General features: G+C 32.1%; 1 protein-coding gene across 4 annotated transcripts in view; it reads left to right on the forward strand.

Annotated features, from left to right (window-relative positions):
- The window catches only part of LOC148278662 (lysosomal alpha-glucosidase-like), a 166,828-nt gene that overhangs the window by 115,499 nt on the left and 25,991 nt on the right, over nt 1–25,338 (forward strand). The gene's annotated exons all lie outside the window — the stretch shown is intronic.

Here is a 25,338-nt window from a genome sequence, read left to right on the forward strand (position 1 = left end):
CAGAGTACGGGTGGTTTCTAGGATCAACCGGGTACCAACAAAGATGCTTGCAAACGGTCGCAATCCGGGCGAGAACGTGCAATGTAAACGTGTTCTGGGCGTCTAAAGGCGAAACAGGTTGGACTTGATGAATGTTACGATATACTTTTTACGCTGAATATGTATGGGAGTGTTTATAGTCGCGCGATACTCGAAATTCAGATTATCTTCATCACTGTGAGATACCGATTATTTGTAGTCTAATTGACTGCTTAGTGTAAAAAGTGCGCTACGGAAGAATGCATGAATGAAAAATATATTGAGATTTAAAAAAAATTAAACAAATTGTCTTCTTTAACCTAAGATCTCTCCCGTCAGCGCAACAAGTTACCACTGACTCGAGTTGGCCGACCACGGCGATAAAAAAATGACAAATTCCGAAATTAAGCTATATTACATAAATCGCAGAGGTATAATAATATGTACGAAATTAAATATTTAAAATTAAACACCAACCTTGCAGTTTATAAATTTAATTAAAGAAACCAGTTACAACTCTCGTTTAAATGAAATTGACAAACGGATATAAGAACCCCCTCAAAGTGTAAGATAATTAAATCTTAAATGAAAACCTTAGTTGAATTATTAATTTTGTTAATATTTTTGTATGAACTAAGAATGCGACGCGTTAAATCAATGAGAGGAAAAATATAATTTTATCAGGCTATTTCGATCATCTCATACTACAGAATCACCATGTAAAGCGCCCTTGAGGTATTTTATTACGAAAATGGCGCTATATAAGTTATCCACAATAAATAAAATAAATACCATTTTAAGACACGGGTAATATCTTTCAGAACTTCTCAGCTTATAAAATTGATAGATTTTCCCATTAAAAATATGGCATCAGATCACGGAAGGGTGTACAAAATAAGATTTTTCAATTATGGCGATCTCTTGATAAATTTATTTCCAGAATAAGACAATATCCTTTATAATTTTAATACAATCAGATTATTGCTTTATGTATTGCGTCATCACCCCGCTGTCAGATATTCTGATGTGTAATAAATTTAAATCAAATTTAAAATGAAATTTTAAATTAAAAAATACTATCTATCCCGATGACATAAAACTGACATATTAACAAACAATGACATAAAAAGAGATTTAAATATGTCGACTAAACGGACAAATACAAATCTACTTACATTTAATGAAAAAATAGTAATATTATCAATTTTGAATCTAGAAAAAGATGACATAAAATACATAAATGATGAACTACTTACTGAAATTGAACGTGATAAATACTTTGAACTACAATAGGCATACAATTAATATGGAAAATTCACATTAATAATTTAATTAGCAAAATGACAAAATATTAATATTTTTTTTATGCAGTTATGCAGAAAGCAGCCAGTCTACAGTTTTGAAAAAATAAAATATTGGTGTTATCGAGTGCAGTAAAACTAATTCTATGTTCTGTTAAAAAACAGCTAGACCGCTTTCATATAAAAAACAATAATAATCACCTTCTGAAAATAATGTCGATCACAAAAACGGCATTTCTCAATTTGCAGAAAACACCCACAAAACTGCAAAAAATTTACGCTACTTTGAAAATCATTAAAACTGGTCAAATACATAATTAGATTTTTGTTGGTAATATAAAAACCAAGTTGAATCGTAATAGTTTATCATTTGTCAAAGTCAAAAACATTCCAACGGTTGTGAAGATTTGATTATTCACTATTTTCAGTTTCACTTTTCTATAGCTAGCTGCTATCTGCAAAACTACGTCTATTTATTTTTTGAAAATCACACATTGAAAATTAATTACACGAAGAACAAAAGAAATGATAAAATATACAATGGGTCAAAACATATGGTAGTGTCATAAATATAACAAATCGATACGCATTTAACCGACCAAAATCAGGTAGGACCATTTTACCATTATTTAACCGAATGGTAAAGCTACGAACGTTATAAGCTGAGTGAGATCGGTTTCTCGGATGGAATGCTAAAATTAATGGTTAGTGAATTAGTGAGTTCCCTGACATTTCATGATCAGATCGAAACAGTTTGTAGTGGTTCATTAAAGATGTTAGGATTCATCTTGCGTTCTGCCAGGGTTTTGGTAGTACACGAGTACTGACAATTTTTTATAACTCGAGAGTGGCTCGATGATTTGGGGACCGTGTGAGTTGAAGTACTCTCTTATTATGAAGAGGGTTCAGAAGGAATTTCTTCGGTTTCTCTACATGAGGGAGTGCGGATATTATCCATGGCTTTATCCTACTGAGTTCCTTCAGGGTATGCTCGGTTACAGCAGTTTGAAAACTAGAAGGAATGTGTACATACTTAACTACGCACTTCTTTCGATTGTTGCGCGGTATTATTGACAACCCTGAAATTATGCGTAGCATTAGCTTTTTTGTTCCGGATAATTATCTTAGACAGCGTCAGCATAGACTGTTTCACATTCCAATATACAGGACCAACCTGCCAATGGTTATGCCTGTTGGAAGGGCTATCTCTATTTTGAACAATATCACTTCGGACATTGACATTTTTCACGTCTCTGAGGGAGTATTTCGTTCCAAGATTCTCTTACTTTTTTAACATATTATTCTCTGGATATTATGTATACTAATGGGTTTTTGTTTATATCTACCTAATTTTACCTAATTATTTTAGTTATTTCCATATGTATGAATTAAGATATTCCATTTTGTAATGTACATAAATATGAATAAATAACTAAAATCGAAATTCAAAATTTAAAAATAATACAATTTTACTTAAACTTGTACTAAGCATACTCGTACTTACGCGTGTTTATAAAACTGTCCCAAATTAGATCGATATAGTGAAAAGTCATTCATACTCCTAGAATTTGCAGTTTTGTGTTATGGGGCAAGTTTATATAAGTGTATTTACTATGCATATTCAGCAGAACTATCCTGGGAAATCTCAATATAATGTGCACTCCTGTATGACTAGGAATCAGGAATAGGAGTGGGAAACGAGAAAATAAGGTCAACCGTAACGTCCAGTCAATTAAATCAGTTCATTAAATGTTATAAAATATTGGTATATAAGCATTTACCGACTTTTCTACGTCTACCAGTTTCGAGACGTACCCGTCTCTTTGTCAGGACACCAATCAGACCAACATACAAAACCCACTTTACACCTTCACCATAGTCGTTGCACAAAAATATCAAACCGATATGCTATGCTTTTTAGTAGGAAACCCTCACATGCACTGATTAGATTATGAAAATGTTTGATGTTGTGGGAGAAATAGTTTTTAAAAAAGTAAGAGGATGAAGGGAGGGGCGTGAGTTTAATAAATATATGAAAATATTACAGTGGAAAATCCTTTAATCTCAGAAAAAAATCATATCTTAGAAAAGGAAAAATGACGGAAATTTGTAAAGCATTTATTAATTTTTATGATTATCTAAAAGTATTATTAAAAAGCTATATTTTAAGTATTTTTATGCATTTTTAATCACTTAAATCAGCCAACAATAAACTAGAACCTAGAGCACAAAGCTTCTATGGAAGCAGAAAAACGCCATTTTATTGATTGAATCGGCATTCACTGTTGTATTAAAATTCAGCAGTACTCACATTTTATGACGATTGTCTAAATATTTTTTTAAATAAAGAAAAAAACAACAATAAAAGAAAACGCTTTGACAAATAAATTAAAAACGTCACACTAATAACAAAGTTTCTATTTTATAATAATTCAAAGGAATACCTTTCACCAAGGGTGAAGGGCCCCTCCAGTCTTTAGCAAAAAAGCAGACAGCTAAATATCTATTTTTTCTTTTAAATCAAAATTTTAAGTGGCAAAAATTTTGAGTGGCAAAAATTTAAGTTCTTAAAATATATATATTTTTTAATATGATGCATTTATCAATATTATATTAATGAAACCTGTCAATTTGAAACGTGCAAACATAGAATATTTTAACTGCTTAAATTTGGGAAATATTTCTGTACTTTTCAAATTTTTGTACATTAGTGAAAAATTTTTCGTAAATAAAGTTTGGAGTTCATCTGTTTGACATTATCTTAAAATAGTTGAGTTTTTTCCAATACATTAGTTACAGGAAACGACTCGAGAAATTTTACAAAAGTTTTCGTTGTGCTTGGATATTTTTTTACGCCATTATACGAGTTTCGATTGTCGAAAGTTGTAAAAATTAACTTCAAACGTTTTATTTACCAAAGCTTGGTAAAATAGGGATAAACTACTAGCTTGATAACCATTTTTCATCGCAATATTTATTTTATGGCATTGTTATTTTGAACTAGGAACGTGAACATTTGTTTGAAAAATAAAATCATAAAAATGTACAAAATACACCGCACATGCGTTGTTCGGGATCGTTACCTAAAGCGTTGAAGTGACAATGAAATAAAAACTCTTACAGATTACATTTATACTAATGAGCTCAGAATTAAACTTAGTCGTCACCAAACGAGTTGTGGTCCCGCGGTAGTGTTTTGGACTAATGGATCAAGGTTCGAGGTTCAAATCTTACTATACAACAATTTATTTAAGACTTGAAAAATGGTCTGAAAGTTGACATTTATATACATAATAAGAGCTGGAATCTTTTTTTAAAAATATGTTTTTTTTATTATTCAAATACCACTGCACTGGTATATCAGCGTGCCGACGCCGGGCAGTTCCGGTGTGTCTTGCGCGGTGTTGTTAGTAAAAATACGGCGAAAGTGCGTGCCCATAGATCTATTATTTTTAGTTTACATAAAGGGAAGATTCTTAGTCTGACGCTTCAGACACTAGTCAAAGCAAAGTGAAATATTGCAGTAAAAAGTCACTTGTTAAAATAACTTAATACGGTTAGATCAGGTGTGCGACGTTTTATGTAGCGTACTCGTATAACGATGACTTTTACACGGTTCAAATATTATAACCCACATAAGGTTATACAAACACATTATATTAAATCAGATTATGGATTCTGTAATGCGATCCGAAACGTCGACAATGAGTGCCAACGACAAATTGCTATAACCCAGAAAATTTCAATCTGAATGGCCGTGAAACTCTAAGAAATTTCACATGGGCTTTTAACTAAATATTTATTGATAAAAGAACCATAATTTAAAGTTTGAAAAGTTTAATAAAAAAAAAACCCTGATTTATTTTTTCTACAACAGTACATTAAAATGCAACAGAAAAGCCCAAAAAGTTGTCTCCTTTAATATTGTTATTTTCGACATTGGCCCTTTTAGACCCATGCCTCGGATATATAAAAATTCCACAAACTTCGCATACCAGAGCCCGTCTCACAATCGAAAGTTAACATTGATCTTAAATTTTATCTACAAAGAAAAATAAAGTTTTCTGTATGAAACATATAATAGATCAGATAATGTGTAAATAAATATATAAAATATAATCAAATAAAAGATCTACCATTTCAATTTTTTTTCTTAAACATGTTCAATTATAGGTTACCGATGAAGATACTTTTTTTTACCAACATCCACATTTTTGTTCATAAACATTGATTTTATTTTATAGCTTCTCCACATGTACCGCTGAAAATAGCGTTTGTAATTATTGTGACTCTGGGCCCGTATTATGATTTGAAGTTCACATTTTATCTTCAATTTTAAGTACAAAGTAAAGCCTTAAGTTCCGATGACGATGGTATTTGTGATCACGTACCTGACATGCAAAATGCTACAAAGTAAATTTAGAAACAGGTGATGCGCATATTTTCAATTTTTATTCGCTTTTCCTATTTTCTCTGTGTTAAAGCTAGGTTCTATAGTAGCACCGTGAACGCGGAGAAAAATAATTTATATAGGTACTGAAAAGTTTTTTGTACTAAAATGTTTTCATAATAATTTTATTTTGAAAATAATTTCCATACATTACATTAAGTTTTTGCATTTTATGTGGTAAGCTTTCAAAATTTTCGTAACTTTTAGATGGAATCGATGTGATTTGCCATATTTTTTCAAACATCGATGTAATTATATTTTCTAAATCTGAAGATGACGGTTCCTCAGAGTTTTCCTCAAATGATTTTATTTGTAAATTAGTTTTCCATGAAAAAAATTATAATGTCTTCATACGAAAGTAAAATAATTTCGTTTTTATCGCTAAACAGTGGACATTTTGACAATTTACGAGTTTAACTGATATTTGTATTCATAAATGTTAATAAAATTGGAGAAACTCTTACCTTAATTGGAAACGAACCATATTTTAGTTGATTTTTTATGTTTGTAGCACTTACTTTGTAGTTCATTGTTATATTTTAAAGGTACAAATTAAATTGCTTGGTTTTATGAACCACTTTTTTTATTGTCACAACCTGACTTGTTTCGGCAGCTCCCGTTGCCTTATTCAGGGTTATATAAAAACTAAATCTACATACGTAAAAGAAACAGTGAACAGTGGGTGTCAATAAGGGTGGAGAAGGGGGTAATTGTGTTTATGGTGGGGTATAATTAGGGGAAGGGGTAATTGTGTTTAAGGTAGGTAGGGTTAGACTTTTCCTGGAAAATATTAAAAATAGGGCATTGACTTAACTAAACTCAACTTCAGTCAAAGCCCTATTTTTAATATTCTCCCGGTAAAGTCTAACCCTAACTTAAACACAGATACCCCCTCGCCTACCCATACTCCACCATAAACACAATTACCCCCTCCTCTATCCTTATCGACACCTACTGTTCACTGTTTCTTTTAAGTATGAATATTTAGTTATTATATTACACTGAAGAGGGCAACGTGAGTTGCCGAAACTAGTCAGTTGTGTCAATAAAAAAAAGTGGATCATAAAACAAAGTAATTTTATTCATGCCTATAAAATATTTAAGTTGCTTTAGTTTTGCTTCCACTGCTCTAACATATAAATATTAAAACAGTGGAAATTGAAAAACTACGTTCGAACTCATCAAACCGCTGTACTCCGCATATTCTCTTAAAAAACTAAGAACACTAATCTTACGTAATATCTTTCGTCTTTTTTCCTGGATCCTCTTCTTGTGTCCTTCTAAACTTTTTACCTGATCTCCCATTCTACGCATTCCTTACATCATCATATAAAATGTTAAAGAAGTATTTAAAAATAAATTATTTAAAATATACAAATACTTCGTACCCACTAATTAACGGCTATAAAAATTTAAAAGCATATTGAGCAATATCAGTCTATTTTTGTTGATTGGAAGATATTGTTCAAAGCAATAAGCCGCCCAAAGTACAAATTCTCGTATGTTATCTAATATTTATTGAATTCTTTGAGATATATTTTCTGGCTTTTCGTCGACCTCCTCGCTATTAACACAGTATGGGATGAATATAATCGGCACGGGTTAGCTCGAAGTCTTATATGTTGATCGTGTTGATGAATTTATTGTACTCGTATACTATTACTTTATTGCCCTTGTTTGTCTTTGCTACATAATTTCGTGTTCTTTTATTCAGTTTTTGTATATATGTTTCTTCATATGACAGTTGTAATTGGCGTAGGCCGTACGTATAGTGAAAAATGAATAAATTTATAACAAGTGTTTCTAAAAGTTATTCATCATTTGAAACATTCGAAATATTTCCCCGGCATACCAGAAAAATGTTTCCGATACTAATTTAGGCAAAACCACGCATAAAAGAACCAAAAACATCGCGAAATATCTTTATAAAAATATTTTTACTTGAGGTGTGTTTCAATTTACATTCATATTTCTGACTAATTAACTCTTTCCGTTCAACTGACCCACAATTTTTTAATTATAAGCATTTAATAAATTGAAAATGTCATGGTATTTGAATGAAATATCAATTTAATGGTGATTGAAAGTGAGTGGGGTCTGATAAATGAGACGCATACATGACGCTTAGAATAGCTTACAATTACAACAGGGATTATAATAAAATTTCATTAATTTACAAATAAAACAAGGAATATTATTATATGATGGTCGTTTACGTAAGTTTCTGATTTGGATATTAAACCTGGAAAATTGAGTATCCGTTTACCACAAACTGTATACCGTCTGCTCTGAAATGATCACAAATTATTATTTTATAGGCAGACGTTGTATAAATCAACGTGTTGAAGTAATGTTACGGTTCGCATAATTAAATTCAAAATATAGCACATCCCACGATGCCTTCAGGATGATGCGAAACGATGGTTTTCATAGTAAATAGGTTCTTTTCTGTCAGTCGTGGAGCGGATCGACTTAAGGCTACATACTGAAACAGAACTTCTTTTATACCAGAAGATTTTGACATAAGATTGCATGTGAAGACAAAGTAATTAAGAAAAATTGTTCAAACGCCTTAAAGATAATCAATTTAACAGAATAGTAAAATTATTCCAATGAACTTTTGAAAGATTAAATTACTTTTTTTATACTTTATTTTTAACCCATTTAATGATATAATGTTTTTATATCAAGAAGAATATTTTTGAAGTAAATTTTTTATTTTGACAATGAGTTTTTATCAAAATTTTAATACCGTCAAATGGCCTTTGCTAACGAGGATACACATGATACATCTTAACCCGTGGTTTCAATCCATTTAGTAAAATACCATCGTATTTTTTGTAGGTATAATTCTTCTTATTAAACTTCTCTAAAACGCCTTAACTAATATACGTGCGGTTGGTGAGGAGAGCTGAGTTTGACACTTGCAAAAATAATTCAATATTTAAAAAAGAATAGTTTTTAATTTTGGAATTCCACCATAAACAAGTACCTATGTACGTATCTCAATTCAATGTTTTAATATTAATGGTTTTTAATTTTGGAATTTAATCATAAACAAGTACCTAGGTACCTACTTATCAATGAAAAGTATTTTTCCAAGATAATATAGCAGGCGAACCAACGTTCAGGCGGGACAACCAGTTGTCTCGGGTTCGCTAGTTGAGTATAAATTATTCCGAAATGAAAATGTCTGTTATTTCGATAACAAGTTTTTATTATTTTAGAGCTACTAAACAAAATAGTTTTATATTTTGGATATTTGTTACACTCGTTTTGTGGATCATTGTGATATTTTAGAGATATATAAATACAATTTCATTTATTTATGAACCACTTTTTACTGACACAACCGACTAGTTTCGGCTACAACACGTTGCCCTCTTTAGAGTTACATAATAACTCAACATACATATGTAAAAAAAAAAACAATGAACAGATTAGTAGGTGTCGATAAGGATAGAAGAGGGAGAATTTGTGTTTATGGTGGAGTAGAGGTAGGGGTGGGGATAATGAATTAATTCATTAATTAATAAGTATTTAAGTTAGGGTTAGATTTTATAGGGAAAATATTAAAGGTCGGGCTTTAATTTAAGTTCAATTGATTATTTATAATATTTAATTTTTGTTTGACGGCTATTTTTATTTCAAGAAGTTCCAAATGATTGAATAAATAAGATTTATTATTTATATGCTTTATTTTGATTCCATCTTCAAAAAAAAGAAGCGGCTATTTGTTAAAATATGGTCAGCAAATTCCGAAAAATTGTTATTGTTGAGACATATCATGTGTTTTTCTCTAATTTAAAATTATGTTTTTTTTATATAAAATGCTCTGCAATAATGGTAAATAAGTTTGTTCACCCCTTATGTATCTAATTTATTTGTTTTATCTCTTGTATTTTAAATAATATTTTCCATATTGTTATTTGTGTTGAATGCCGGTCTTACGTCGCTGGGCAAGTATTTAGGAATTTTGTTTCTTAAGTTGTTAATGTACAAAAATCTCCACCATCGTTTATTGTCATTTCTATCAAATCTATCTTTGAATGCACATATTTACTGTGATTGTTATGTTTTTGTTTTTCGTTTAAAATATGATTTCATATATTTGGGTTATACCCATTATTGAAAGCAATCGTTTTGATAGTGTTGTGTTCTATCAGAAAATATTTTTGTTTACTTTGGGATATTTAATAAACGGTGAATCATAGAGTGGAATTTGAAATGCATATGCTGGAGTGTTGGATGTTTAGGGAAATTATGAGTTATTATGTCAGTGTATGTAGGTTTGCGATTTATTTTGAAATCAGTTTTTTTATGAATCAATCACAAATTTAAGTGTTGAAAGTTCAAATGTAAATTTAATTTTGGGATGAAAAGAATTGAAGAGGTTGGGAAATAATTTGTGTTGGCAATTATTGCCGGCAAATACACATAACACATCATCAACATACCGTTTCTATACAATTACTTGGTTTTGCAATACTTATTTACAATTAAACATTTTTTTCCTTTCCAAATCATTTACAAATCAGCATATCTGCTATTACTTGGCTAGTTTGCATCCTCATAGGTAGCCATTTTTTTTACATATACTGTTTTGTTTTAACGGAAATAGCTTTGATCTAAACTAATACTAATAAATGTGAACAAATCTTTTATGAATTCTCCTAGTAAATTTTAATAATCAACCTAGTCTTTAATTAAGATTTTACCATCTTTAATAGGTACATTAGTGAAATTTTTTTTTTTTTTAATGACACTACCTTAGTTTTATCTGAAATTAACTTTTTTAAAAGTGTATTGACCAATTGCTGACAATTTTTGATTGAGAATTCCGAATTAAAAATATTCGTATCATTTGAAATGATAGAGAGTGGCAGCTGAAAACTACAGGTATATTTATATGTCATAATAGCTAATTTTTTTGAGATGCTTTTATGCATATTTCCAACTATCTAATACTGGTTACAAATAAAATCAAAACCATTGTTTTATGAAGTATAATCCACAAGAGTTTCATGAATTTCTAAATTCTCGAAAATCACTGACCCATTTTCTTGTTTGCAGTATGGCAACGTTTTATAAAATTCTCGTTTCAACGGAATGTAAATGCAGCGATGGAGAAATATTGGGTGCATTACATTGATAACATTCATTTTTTCGCAATCTTTTTGTCCAAAAATGAATCAGTTTCATGAAAAAAATACATGTTTTATTGTTTTTTTTTATCGAGGTGCATATGTACAAACGAAAGCTGTTAAAACAAATATTTTTTATATTATTAATATTTAAAGCACTAACTTTGTGGTCAAACATTTTACTAAGTGTTATTAAACATTTGTTTAAAACCACTTACCGACTTTTCTTTGTCTACCGGTTTCAAGACGTACCCGTCTCTTTGTCAGGACTTCGTTGGTTTGCATGTTGGTTTTATTAGTGTCCTGACAAAGAGACGGATACGTCTTGAAACCGGTAGTAAAGTCGGTTAGTGGTTATATACAAATATTCAATAACATTATGTAAAATATTTTTTGTACTCTTTGTAACTTAACAAACCTTTCATGGGTGTTTTAATTTTTTAATTATATATTTTTTTGGTTATTAAATTTGGGATGGAATGTCATACACTTATTTATTATTCTCCTTAATGTATATTTTATTATCTCTACGTAATTTAAAAGCTTATTGTTTTCACTCTGTAGGTAATCGATACTTACGAGTATTTAAGAGGATGCGCAGTCTGGATTTTCTTTATACACACGTATTCCCGTATTTATTCACCATCGGCGTGTTTGTTATTTCTTTCCGAGAAAATTCATAAGCACTTAGTTTTATCTTTCGTCTTTGGGCGTACGGTATAAAAATAAGATAACTATTTTTAAACTTAACAAAAAGTGCCAAGACAGAAAAAAACATTCTAAGACTGTTTCTAAAAAGAAAAACAAAATCGGTTCAGTTTTAGAGTGTGGAAAACGAGAATACGAGACAACGATTTGATTTTTTAAGTTAGTCATAATCAGCAGACGTGCAGTAGTTATCTTTTGTGCACTGTAATCGGGAAGACATCTGTAAACAATTATCAGACAAACCATATTTAAATACCAGTTCATCGAACAGCTCTCCTCTCTCCTGCCACATATTCTTTATTTTCAAGTATCCGTGGACACAACGTTTTTTTGTTTATAATCGAATATTTTATTTACTTTATTGAAATATAAAATGATTCAACATGAATAAATTTATCTTTAAAATACGTTTCAGTTTTTGTATCTATCTAGATGAATGTTTCAATTAGTTTATTTTTAAAAACCAACTCAAAAAACATTTCGAACCGAACCATTAAAATATGAAATACGTTTTTATAACTTAAAAAAAAAAAAACATACAGTAAACACCCGATGGCATGGAGAACTGCATAAGTCAGGGTATATCAATATTTTTTTACATGAAAGTAAAGGAACCGGCCATACGGTTCAAGTACCAGTCCAAGAACATAAATACTGCAGTGTAGAACCACTTTTCAAGTGATGTTTCACGAATTTCATCCCAAATATCGAGCCCAGGATGTCAAGCATGGTAGGAGAACGCGAATACTATGAGGCGGAAAATATCTCGATCTCCTGATTGGGGATTTTTCCTGCGAGTCAAAAGGACTCGTCCAGGATTCTAGACTCTATCGCACACACATAATTGTATTCCTTATCCGTCCGGACATAGAGAAATTACATGAGTTAAAAAAAATGTTACGCGTAAATTAATATTTTTTCTATGCTTTCAACGCTTATCAGTTCATGGTTTACCTCTTCGTTCATATTGTCAAAGCACTCTCCTAATACAAATCTACAATTCCTCTTTCTTCTCTTACTCATGTAGTGTCCATACTACATTAATATCCCATCCACTATCAAAGATGTTAATACAGTATTTCTGTTTAAATAACGTCTGAAGAAACAACTCCTTAATCTTTCCTCCTTTCCTCTTTCCTCTTTCCTCTTTCCTCTTTCCTCTTTCCTCTTTCCTCTTTCCTCTTTCCTCTTTCCTCTTTCCTCTTTCCTCTTTCCTCTTTCCTCTTTCCTCTTTCCTCTTTCCTCTTTCCTCTTTCCTCTTTCCTCTTTCCTCTTTCCTCTTTCCTCTTTCCTCTTTCCTCTTTCCTCTTTCCTCTTTCCTCTTTCCTCTTTCCTCTTTCCTCTTTCCTCTTTCCTCTTTCCTCTTTCCTCTTTCCTCTTTCCTCTTTCCTCTTTCCTCTTTCCTCTTTCCTCTTTCCTCTTTCCTCTTTCCTCTTTCCTCTTTCCTCTTTCCTCTTTCCTCTTTCCTCTTTCCTCTTTCCTCTTTCCTCTTTCCTCTTTCCTCTTTCCTCTTTCCTATTTCCTCTTTCCTCTTTCCTCTTTCCTCTTTTTTTATTTTTCGTATTAAGTAATAGTATTGATTTAAGATAATTTATATATAAATATCATTTTTCAAATTTTTATATACATACATTTAGCTTTTTTGTTTTTTTTTATTTTAGATTGAATATGTCATCCGGATATAAGCCCGCTAATGAACAATAATTAACACTATGTACAAAAAGTTTAATAAATAAATAATGCAAGGCTAAACTTTTTTTTTAAATTCACGAATAAGAAAATACTGTTTCAATAATACTACTATCTTTTGTACGCTTCGTTCGTACAGTTTGTGTCCTACTTAACACATATTTAGCTTTTTTTATCAAGTATATTTAGTTATATTTTAAAGTTCTGTATAAACATGGATAAATGCTGCTCAGATAAATGTGTTTTGAGAGCTTCGGGTTTTTAACTGGCATAAAATTAAACATTATTAATGCGAGTCTGTCTTAATAAAATATTTAATGTAATATGAACATTCGAAGCTTAATAAAATAAATTCGGCCCTCCCAAAAAAATATTTTTTATGAACAGTACTAACAAAATTAAATTCCTTTGATTATCACAATCTTTAATACGCACAATTATCTTTTCTGGGTCTTTTAAAAACATGATATCATTGAATCTTTTCTGGATCATAATGGATTTTATTTTAATTCAGAATTCATTTTATTTTAATATTCTTTAAAAAAAAATAAACCGACAAAAAAGATCTGATAAAATTAATCATAAGTAATAAGCATATTTTTAAAAGGTCTGTCACAACATTAAGCACATGTATTGGTGACGTTCCGTCTATAGAAGCAATAAAGTCACTGCTTGCCTATAAAAACATTCGAAAAACGATCGTTTTAAACCATCAAACCATAGAATTAAGAATGGTGCAGAAACCACATACGCGCATCAAACAGAAGACGACTTAACTACTCTTAAACGAGTAGTTTTACGTTTTGACCCATTAGTTTATTTGTAGGTGTCACGCAGTTCGCTTCCGATTTGAATTCAACTATGCCGTGTTGTGTTTTTTTTAAGTGTAGAAATGCTGCTGGGATCAACAAGAAACAAGATGGGATCACATTTCATGTGTTAGTAGCAAATGCATGTGTAATTGGCAAATGCATTACTCAAAATTTTTATTATTTTTCCACCTGTCAGATTGTCAAGAAAAACTAAAATGGACATATTGTTAGTGTTACCAGTGTAGTAATTTTTTTTACTCGTCTTTTCATTACTAAGAGCGTTGGTTTTAATTTATTTAGTGGTATTTCAGCTTCCCTGCTGATGTAATTTCCATTTTAAATATCGCGCCATTTGTTTTTTAACGTTTTGTGTAACGAAAATGTAACTCGCTGGATGTTAATGTTCGAGTCTCGGCCAGCCAATCAGGGAGCGCACAAATTTATACTGATTTATTTATTTATTTAAAAACTTTATAGACAAACCTTGTGAACAAAAATAAACTTCGTTTATACTATACCCTTTAAAATACTCGCCATTTGCGACGATACATTGATGCCACCGCTTAATCCAACTGCCCGTGCATTTTTCGTAGGCCTGCAAAGGTATGGCCTTTAGCTCTCGCAGCGGATTCCTCTAAATAGAAGGCCTAGTCTGAGGAAAGCGATGCTTAACTGATGAGACAAGTCGAGTTTCGGCCAAAAATTGTATGTATTTTTCGAAGGCCTCATTTAACATTTTCAATGATTCGGCACACGAAATTTCATTAGCAACAAAAAATTTGAGGGCCGTTCGTTTTGATAATTTTTTATCCATCGTAAAATTCACCACACAGCAATTTATCGAGTCGCTCAAACAGACGCTGACAGAATACTAAGCATCCGATCGCCATCAAACTTTGACAGATTGTCAAAAACCGTCATATGGCTTTTAAATATACCGATCAGTGCAGCGCGGGCATTTCAAATTAGAAATTCCCGTTTATTTTTTATCATATGGTATAGGTACAGTTTACATACGTATGCACAAAGGCGGACATATTGCATTAAGACAATTTCTTCTTACCTACCCAAATTGTGTAATCTGAGGAAATCAGTGGTATATGAACATATTAGTTTATTTAAAATGTAATTATAAAACAAAATATTAATAAACATGTTTTTTTCAAGAAGTAAAAATTTACTTAATATCTACTCTATACTATGAAGAGAGGAGGGAGTAAAGAGGAAAGGAAAGAGGCAGAAAAAAGGACAAACTTAAATGTTCAGGAAGTGACACTATGTCATCTTCCTTAAAATAACCAGTAGAATAATTTTGGTTATGGGTCTTTTTTTATCATTTAAATGTACAAAATGAATAAAACATTTTGTTGATTGTTGCATAATAATATTTCTTAAATGTGTACTTACCAAAAATAACTATGAGATTAATTATTTATTACCAAATTCATAATAATGTTTAATGGGAATACCAAATATTTTTTTGAAATAAAAAACGTCAATAAATGATGAAAACAAAAAACCATGAGTACATTATTATAATCAAGTTAACGTGAATAATTTTACGAGTCCGAGCGAATGAAGATTAGAGTTATGTGTGTGAAATAGAACCAGAATTCTGGACGAGTGTTTTTGATTCGATGGCTGATCTCAGATAAAAATCTTTAGAAGGAAATTCTAGTGGAGATAGGGTTGACCTCGTAGTGTAGTGGTTGGTGCATTCGTCTACCATGTTTGAGGTCCCGAGCACGATTCCTGGGAAAGTCGACTTAAAATACTAGTAAAATAGTGGTTCTACACTGCAATATCATGTTCCTGGACTGGCGTTTGAAACGTAAGGTTGATCACCTTGCTTTCTTGTCAGGTAATTGATATAGGCTGTATTAAATACACTAATTCAGCGCACAGGGCACTGCATTTGTCACGTGGATGCGGGTCAAGAAATAGCAAGTGGCGAATCCTTAGGGCTTCTACGATATTATTAGCGGAGTGGATTGTATTTTAATTTAAATGAAATAAATGAATATTCTCGATATGCGGTATACAGTGTCAATCGGTCACAACCCTTATGAATAAGATGGATTAGGAATGGATGCCACTAACCTGGTTTGTTCCTAATGGAATAGGTGTTGTCCGACTGATCCTTTGCTAGCGGCACCAACACTAGGGTAGACCCTCAATCATGAGCTCAACACTGGTGATTGGTGGAAACAAAATCTATGGTGCGGTCCGTGTTCAACGAAATAAACGTGTGATTCACGACACGAGGTCTTATTGTGGCGGGTGATCAAAGGATACTGAGGTTGGGTGTGAACAGTGGTTGTGGGTACAAAGGATGTCGAAGTTGTAACAATACCTGAAGAATGCATACCCACATTATTTGCAACCAGCATTCATGCAATACACTGCATAGAGTGCGGACAGAGGTGTGATGATGTTAAACATTAATTATGTGTGATTTAAGTAACAAAAAATATCCACTGTGGAAGTGGTTTAAAAATGCTTGCTTGTCGATAAATAGCACTACACGTCATTGGTGTGTTTAATTATAGACCCAAAACCCTATACCAGTGCACTTAATAGAATATTCATAACTCACATTCAGTAAATTTCATTAAATCGTAATTTAACTCGATATCACTGCAGTGCAGTGGTAAAGAGCAGTTTGAAAAGTCAAATGAAACTTATTACGCATTTCAATTAGAGCGTCCGATCTCTGTAGACCGAGATCTCGTTATCCGGGGATCTCGCATGATTTTCTGATCCCTGTCGGAGCGTTGCGTGTGCGAGATCCTGGGGGATTTGCGGGATCGGCCCATTACCATCCGGTATCAGTTCCATAAAATCTATTATTAAATTGACTCTTCGTGAATAAGAAAGCTGCTTGGGGAATTATTTTAAATTTGCATTAAGGGTTCTAAAATATTTAACGCCCACGAGCGTCGACGCTAAAAGGGCTTTCTCTGTTGCTGGCTATTTACTCTCTAAATATACGTATTTAGGAGTTTGGCAGATGACACAGTAGACATGCCATGTTTTCTCCGAAAATACTTTCAGCAAAAGACGGTAAATAATAATAATAACCTTAACTTAGATTATTAAGATTTGAATTTGCTTTCTTTTCTATAAAAACGGTTACATATATTTAAACAACATAATATAGCTAGACTGGTTTTTATAACTACAATTAACTGAATAAGTTAAATGATTTCTGAACATCGAGTACAAATCACTTAAGTTCTGCACTGAAATACGCGGGATCTTGCGGATGAAAATCTTTAATCCTGAAAATACCGAGATCGTTAATCAACCGCTGGATTGGAAGTCCCTTGCTTCGATGGCTTAATTCCAAAGAATGACAAAAGTTTACAGTTTTGAGTTATATTACACATTAAATTACAAAAGTACTCCTTTTTAATCATACAATGGTATAAATCAAAAAAATTTTTGGTTTCCTTTTGAATATTTTTATATGGAAAAACTCTCAGCTCTATAACTAATGAGAACGTCGTGATAATTTGCATGAACAACTTAATTCCTAAAATTAATCAAATAAGCACATATTTTACATAAACATGCATTATTATTTCATAATAATATTTTTATTCAAGCTGGATTGGACCGGAAAACCATTGCAAAGTTAAGAAACATCAGAAATAAAACAGATTAAAAAAAACATAATTCATGTGATATACACTATATACTTTACTTAAATCGATATGAATAATTAATTGCTATAAATCAATTAAGATGAGTCAAAACTTTGGTCAAAACCATTTCTCAAAATAAATAACTTCAAGTTATAGTTTTATGGAACTAAGTAACCGATTAAATGTGCTGATTAATTTTTGTAAATAAGCCATTTAAACATGTTTGTAAAAAAAAAAATACTTTCGTTGGGTATTAACTATAATTTAGCATTTTTTTCACAACCATAAGGATTTTGAAAAAAAAATCTAATAAAAAAATTATTCTCTTAAAAAATACAAAATTTTGTTGCATATTTAAAAAAACAAACTTAGGTCTCCAGGGGATAAGGAATACGATGCAAAGCGTGAAAAAAAACATAACCCAGGACTGGTGTTTTTGACTCGATGGCTGTGTTTAGTATTTATCAATATTTTTCCTAGCCGATTACCTTTCTTTCCTATCCTTCCTTTGACCTCTTCATATGGTACCTACCTTACATTAAGAAAAAAGAAATACAAAAATAGAACATTTGGATTTGGAACTTTATAAACAAAATTTTAACATAACTTAACATTGCATAAGAATTCTTGGATTTGTCATAAATCATAATGTCATTGTCATAAATCGTTACACTGTTAAACTACTGGGAGTCATCCTTAATTCTGACCTTTTTCTTGACACTCAAATTGGTGGAACGATAAGTTCATGCTTTTACCATCTGAAACAGATTAAATGCATACGCAAAAATTTGTCAGTTGATGCCGCCCGTCAATTGATAAATGCGTTTGTATTGTCTAGAGTCGATTATTGTAATGGTATCTACGCAGGTCTACCGATGAATAAAATGACTCGCCTACAGTCTGTATTGAATGCCGCAGCGAGACTTATTTTTGGAATCTCTAAGTTCAGTCATATTACTCCACTACTTTAGGAACTGCACTGGCTACGTTTTCCACAGAGGGTGGAATATAAACTCTGTTGGCTTATGTATAAGTCACTGCACAATTCTGCTCCAGAATATTTAAGGGAACTCTGCATTCCAAATGAACTAGCTGACAGACGTCTTACGCTTAGATCAGCTACATCTACGTCGAAAGGAAAAGTTATTATACCTCTACGCAAACAGTGCACTAAATTCGGCGAACGTGCATTTGCGGTCGCAGCCCCTACGGCATGGAATGCTCTCCCATCAGAAGTCCAAAACTGTGAGAGTGATGTGATGTTTCGTAAGAAACTTAAAACCCACTTGTTCTCTAAATTATTTGAATAAATTCTTAGCATGCGGTGACAAAGTACATTATTTTTCTTAAATTAAAAAGTTGAAATTGAATTTATATCTATATATAATCACGTTGTAAAGCGCCCTCGAGGTATTATATTACGAAAATGGCGCTTTATAAGTTATCCATAATTATTATTATTACATAGTTCTTACTGAATTTGATCATATAGTGCCCAAAATTGAAAAATATCCTAATCGAGTCAAAAGTTATCAAAGGTATGTTTATTTCCGTGCTCCATTCTTGTCTTCAAATATTTCCAACCTTTTACGAAACTGAATGAAATTATACTTTTCATTACTGATTGCTTTTCCGTTACCAGGCTAAATGTAAATGAATAATTAATCAGTTGGAGATGAATTCGCCTTGTTTAAAAGTAATTGACGCGTTTGCTCACTGTTCTTGAGGTCCTGGGTTTGAGACTTGGCAGTATGGGCGTGAAATATTGATTTTAAAGGTTGCCTCAACTGATGCGTCAGACTAAACACTCTACTTTCATGTGCCGGATGATCAAAAGACGTTACATTTGGTTTAACAAAACGGTGCCGTATGCATCATTGGGCGCAGAAAGAAGAAAAGCGATGAAAACATTTATTTTATTATTAGGTACAAACATCAAAAAATAAAACTGGAATTTTCATGAAAGGCCATTAAGCACCTGTTCCCATTTATTTTCAAAGTATAAGTGCAAAAAATATATATGAGCATAAAATATGTTTATGATCCACTTACGTTGAATGGAAAATGGCTGTAGTAGGCAGAATAAAAATAAAAGTTTAGTATTAAAGTCAGAGTATATTGATATAGTAAAATAGTAATTTAGCCTTTTTGACGTGGGTGAGATTCATCTAGTTTAATTATTTCACTTACTAGGCAAGGTCTGAAACGATTTAATTTTTTTTTTCTTGTCATGTTTTTTCTGAGTTGTTGTGCCATGTACAAATACTTCTTCTTGCCGGCGTTTTAGACAACGTTGCAGCGTCCATCATTTGCTCTAATGTAGTTGAGGCTCGTCCCAAAAACCTCCGAGCTTGTTTGATAAAGGAGGCCGCAGAAATTTAAAAACACATCAATATCATCAATCACATAACATATCAATAGAGATGACAAATCTTCTTGGTTTATTCAACAATAATTTGAGTATGTCCAAATGTTTAAAAAGAGGCTAGATTTAAAGTCTAGAGAGTTGTTAAGATGCATCACCTAATATTTAATTCAACTGCATGTTTCCTAAACGTGTTTCCGAGCTTACAAGTGGGTCACGTGACTGCTTCTGCCCCTACTAGAGAATGCAAACATTTCTCATTTTAATCGAATTTCAAACACAGTTTTCTTATTATCTGGCGAGGTTTCATGAAAATAATCTAGAATATTCTAGTTTCGCTGTATTTTTTTGCTTATTTGATTTTTTAGATAGAACGATTAATTTACCAATATTATCTCGTAGCAATATGAAATTCCAGATCAAGTTTGAAAGCACTCGGGTCCGAAAGAGGAACAGATCTTGCATATCGTGTGCAATCAAATATGAATAAGTAGTCAACGGCCAAAAAACTGGACTGACTTTATAATTATTACTCTACACAATACAGGCTCGACAAAAAAATGGGATAATTATCGCACATTGTTTCTCATATAGCACGCAAGGACGCTGTCCTATGCATCACCACGAACATCAGTCCAGGAACTACGAAATTTTGCAGGAAAAATACCCTTTTCAATAATTGCTAATAACAACCTATTCGGAAGTATTGAGAGTCGGGTTATGGTCCTGTGGCTATTGTTTCGGATTCACAGATTAAAGGTCCGTGGTTCGAATCCCACTCTACCCCAACTTGATTTCAATTTTCTAATCGTGAGTTATTTACCACTCGTTGAAAATGGCCCTCAAATTTAAATTTTTGGGTAAATCATAAGAACGCAAATATTTCTTTACTAAAAAAAAAGGAGAACCTGAGACCTCTTGTATGGTAGAAAAACTTGTTGACTATTAAACCACGAGGACTTACCATCGATACTTATTTTAATATGTATTGTATTTATTTTCCACTACTACTATAATGACGCCATTTTCTGCTCCTATGGTAGGCAAAAAGACACCGATGTAAACACTAATGCAGCAAAAAATTCATACATACATAGAATTTGCAACTTGCATAATAATATTATTGGAGCCAAAGCGAGTGATATATTTAAATTGAATAATAATAAATTCATGAAAAAAATCAGTGACAGCATGCAGGCATTGTCGTCGTGAATGAGTTGTGATGGGTAATGACTGTATTTTTATTTTATTTTAAATTTGCAAAGGTAAATATGTATAAACATTTCCTTTATGTTTTTCCAAATTCTATTCTTGTAAAGGGTTTTTAAGTTGGCGTGGGTAGATTTTGGCGGCCAGTGGCGACCATTTTGTTTTAATGACATTTGTCAAATTTTATTTTTAGATTTTAGTTACTTATATCCAATTACCATGGTACGTCACACAATTGAAAAGCAAGTTCAAATAATAAACATTTATTATCAAAGTAAGTGATCGTTAGTGCAAATGTTGCGCGCATTGCGCCCATTTTACGATAGACGTGATGGCCCTTCACAGTCAACTCTTCAATGTTTGGTGGCCAAATTTGGGACAGTTGGGTTAGTAATTAGTTAACCAAAATTTGAACGTTCAAAGAATGCAAGATCGGCCTAGAACATCGCCGCTGTCCGTGAAAGTGTACAGCAGAACCCGAGGCAGTTGATTCCTCACCGTGCACAAGAACTAGGTCTTTCGCAGACTTCAACTTGGCAAATATTGCGTCAAAACTTAAACCTACACCCATACAAGATCTAACTGACCTAATGTCTGTGTTAACAAGCAAAATAGCCGTATAAAGGACAACACTAACCCACGCAAAGTTCACCAAGTGATAATACGTCCTCGAAAAGTAACCGTTTGGTGTGGATTTTGGGCCAACGCGACGGCGTCATCGGTCCGATTTTTTTAAAAACGACGTTGGTGAGGCGGTCACCGTCAACGGCGTGCGCCACAGTACAATGATTACCAATTTTTTATGGTTTTAATTAAATTATATGAACATAAACGACATGCGGTTCCAGCAGGATGGCGCTACGTGCCACACAGAGGACGCCACGATTGACATTCGGCATGAACGATTTGAGGGTAAGGTTATCTCTCGCAGGGGTGATCTGAATTAGCCACCAAGGTCATGCAATTTGACCCCGCTAGACCTTTTTTTGTAGAATTTCTTAAAGTCACAAGTGTATGCAAATAAACCACAACTGACCGATGCCCTAAAAGTGAACATAACACAGGCCATCGCTCAAATTCAGACGGATCTACACGGAAGAGTCATTGAAAATTGGACCACTCGGATCCGTGCCACCGTAAGAAGCCGAGGCGGCCATTTAAACTACGTCATATTTCACACTTAATGGCACATATGGGCCTTTCAAATAAATAAAAAATGTTAATACCTCACACACAACTTGTTTTATTTCATTTCAACATTTACGTGCCCTTATTGAAAAACCCTTTATAATATGACTTGATTTATGACACATTAGGTAAATTGTTAAAAATTATAAGTTTAAAATAATTTTTAGTCAAGTATTAAGTATCTCTTACATTACAACCGTATTATTATTTAAATATAATAAATGAATTAAAATAAAATAATTGTTAAATTACTATTATTATTCAACTTATTGCTCGTTCCAACATAACATAAGACTTGAAGTTCTATGGAGTTGGGACTTATGTTTAAAAAATGTGTAATAAACAACCTATAAGTTTATAAATAAATAAATGAGTTCATCGAATTTCCGAGTAATTTGACTCCAAATCATATTTGAGGCTCGAATTTTCATATTAGAATATCATTATTTCCGACTTCAGAGTTTGTATTTGTATCATAGATGAAAATATATCGATAGGCATTTATTTTTTGGAAGTCTTTAACGAGAAGAATAGCTTGCTTTAGAAGCTCAATAATAAAAAAGGGAAATAAAAATATCGAAAGTATTATCGAAACAACAAGTGGAATATTTTATTTAACCAATACATGTAAAATTAGCGATTAAAAAAGATAAAATTACCAATAATGAAAAAAACAGTCTACCCAAAGAAATAAGAGAAATATAAATACTTTTAATTTATTGATTTGAATGATATGTTCTCGAGATATTTTGATAAAAATTGAAATGTTATTAAAAGTTTATATTAGCTTTTAAGATGTTAAAAACTAAATAAAGCATAAATAAACAAATACAAGAGTGTGATGAATACCCGACCAACCAACTTTAAAAAAAAACTTCTGTCTCAATACAGGATTGTCTAGAGGCAGGCAATTAGAAAAAAAAATATTTTGTGAAAAAAAAATGTATTTCTTAAAAGCATATCAATACTCTTCATGTGTTATTTAAACACTTAATGAGTATTTGTATTGCCAGCGTACAAATTTCAATTATTTTTAAATTTTAACTTCTTTGAGAAATTTAATTATTTTAATTGTTTTACTGTTCCATCTAATTTGGGAAAACTTTTTAATTAGATCATATGGCGTATTCAAATGTCAGGAGACTTGTAAAGAATTACCGAAACCTCTCAACCATTACTAAACTTGAGTTAAAATTGTGAAAATGAGTTACGAGTTAAGTTAATGATCTCGAGGGAGGAATAAAGCTGAGTAGTTAATTTCGTACCTCGTAAAGAAGTGAGGTTGTAGTGTTATACAATCTGCTCACTGAGAAAAGGGGAACAGATGAGAAACGCGGACACCTAAGAGGCTTTACCTTGCTACGAAGTATAGATGTAAAATATGTAAATATGCAGGAGCAAAAAGTGCATCTTCAGCGGGCAGAGGTAAAACGTTAACGTTCATTCGTGTGAACAAATTGGTTTACAAAAAGGTTTTGAAAACTATTAAGATTAAGCTGCCAATTCATAATAGAGTCCTGGTGTATGGAAGTGAAGTATGGAATTGGAAAATGTAGGCTTAATGCCACCGAAATACAACTTCTCAGGCAAAAGTGTGGTAAAACGATGCATGATTGGTCCATGAATGTCGAGAATACAAAAAACGAGGATGATCTATAAAGACATGTCATGACCAAATCCAACAAATCTTCGAAGACGAACATACCAAAAGTCGGAATTGGCGCGCTCGCTTGAGAAAATAAATGAATATAGAAGAAGCGAGGTATGTATGCAGAGACAGAGTGATATGGCATTATTTCCCTTTTACTTATTCATATGGCGGCCTACATGGTGTAGTGGTCAAGACGCTTGCCTCACAGACGGAAGGTTCCGGGTTCGACTCCCGGTGAGAACACAAAAATTAAATGTGATTTTTCTCAAGCCTGCGTGTTCTGTGATGTTATTCACCACTGTAATTGGGCCTCCTGGCCTGTTGTGGTGCCAAAAAAAAAATATATGGAGAAAAAGCGCGAGGTTTTGTTTGTTTTTTTTAATTTGAAAATATTTTTATTATTTTATTTTAGTAATTTTTTACATTTACCGACTTTTATGTCTACCAGTTTCAAGATGTACCCGTCTCTTTGTCAGGACACTCACTACAACAACAAGTCAATACTTAAACGTCACTTAGCTTTAATATTTCCATAAAAGAACCCATAAGATGTTTAAATAATAATATTTTTCAGAGATTGGTAATCACCTCACAAATTCAAAGCACGAGTTTTATAAGGATACAGGAGTCAAAAATTTACGTCCAAACTACTAAAAAAAGACATTAATTAAATAACACGAAGGTGTCTCAAATTACAAGAGCCTTTAAAAATTATATTCCCCGAAAAATAATCAATTATCTTTTCAATATACTCCACTTATTTATTTGAAAATTAGTCGATAGGGTAAATTTCAACAGCCCACTCCCTCTCCTTCTCAACATGTTTAGACGTAGTGGTATTTGCGTCCCCCCGATAACTTTGCATATAATTTATGTATTTTTTCTATGATACTTTGTATCTTAACTATATTTTAGTATTTGCACGTTGGTGTGTTGAATGTTCCGACGAAGAGACGGGTACGTTTCGAAACTGGTACGCATAAAAAGTCGGTAATAGGAAATATACCAATATTTACCAAAATAAGTTATTTTAAAAATTTTAACGACAAGAATTTCCTTTTTTTATTTGTAGATTAAAACACTTCTAAAGATAATAAATAAATTGTTACAATATGGAAAAAACTAATATTTTGTTATTACAATTTCACGAATGTTT

Source organism: Micrasema longulum, unplaced genomic scaffold (assembly GCF_059751315.1).
Source record: "Micrasema longulum isolate JH-2025_06_02 unplaced genomic scaffold, ASM5975131v1 h1tg000848l, whole genome shotgun sequence".
Taxonomy (NCBI): Eukaryota; Metazoa; Arthropoda; class Insecta; order Trichoptera; family Brachycentridae; genus Micrasema; species Micrasema longulum.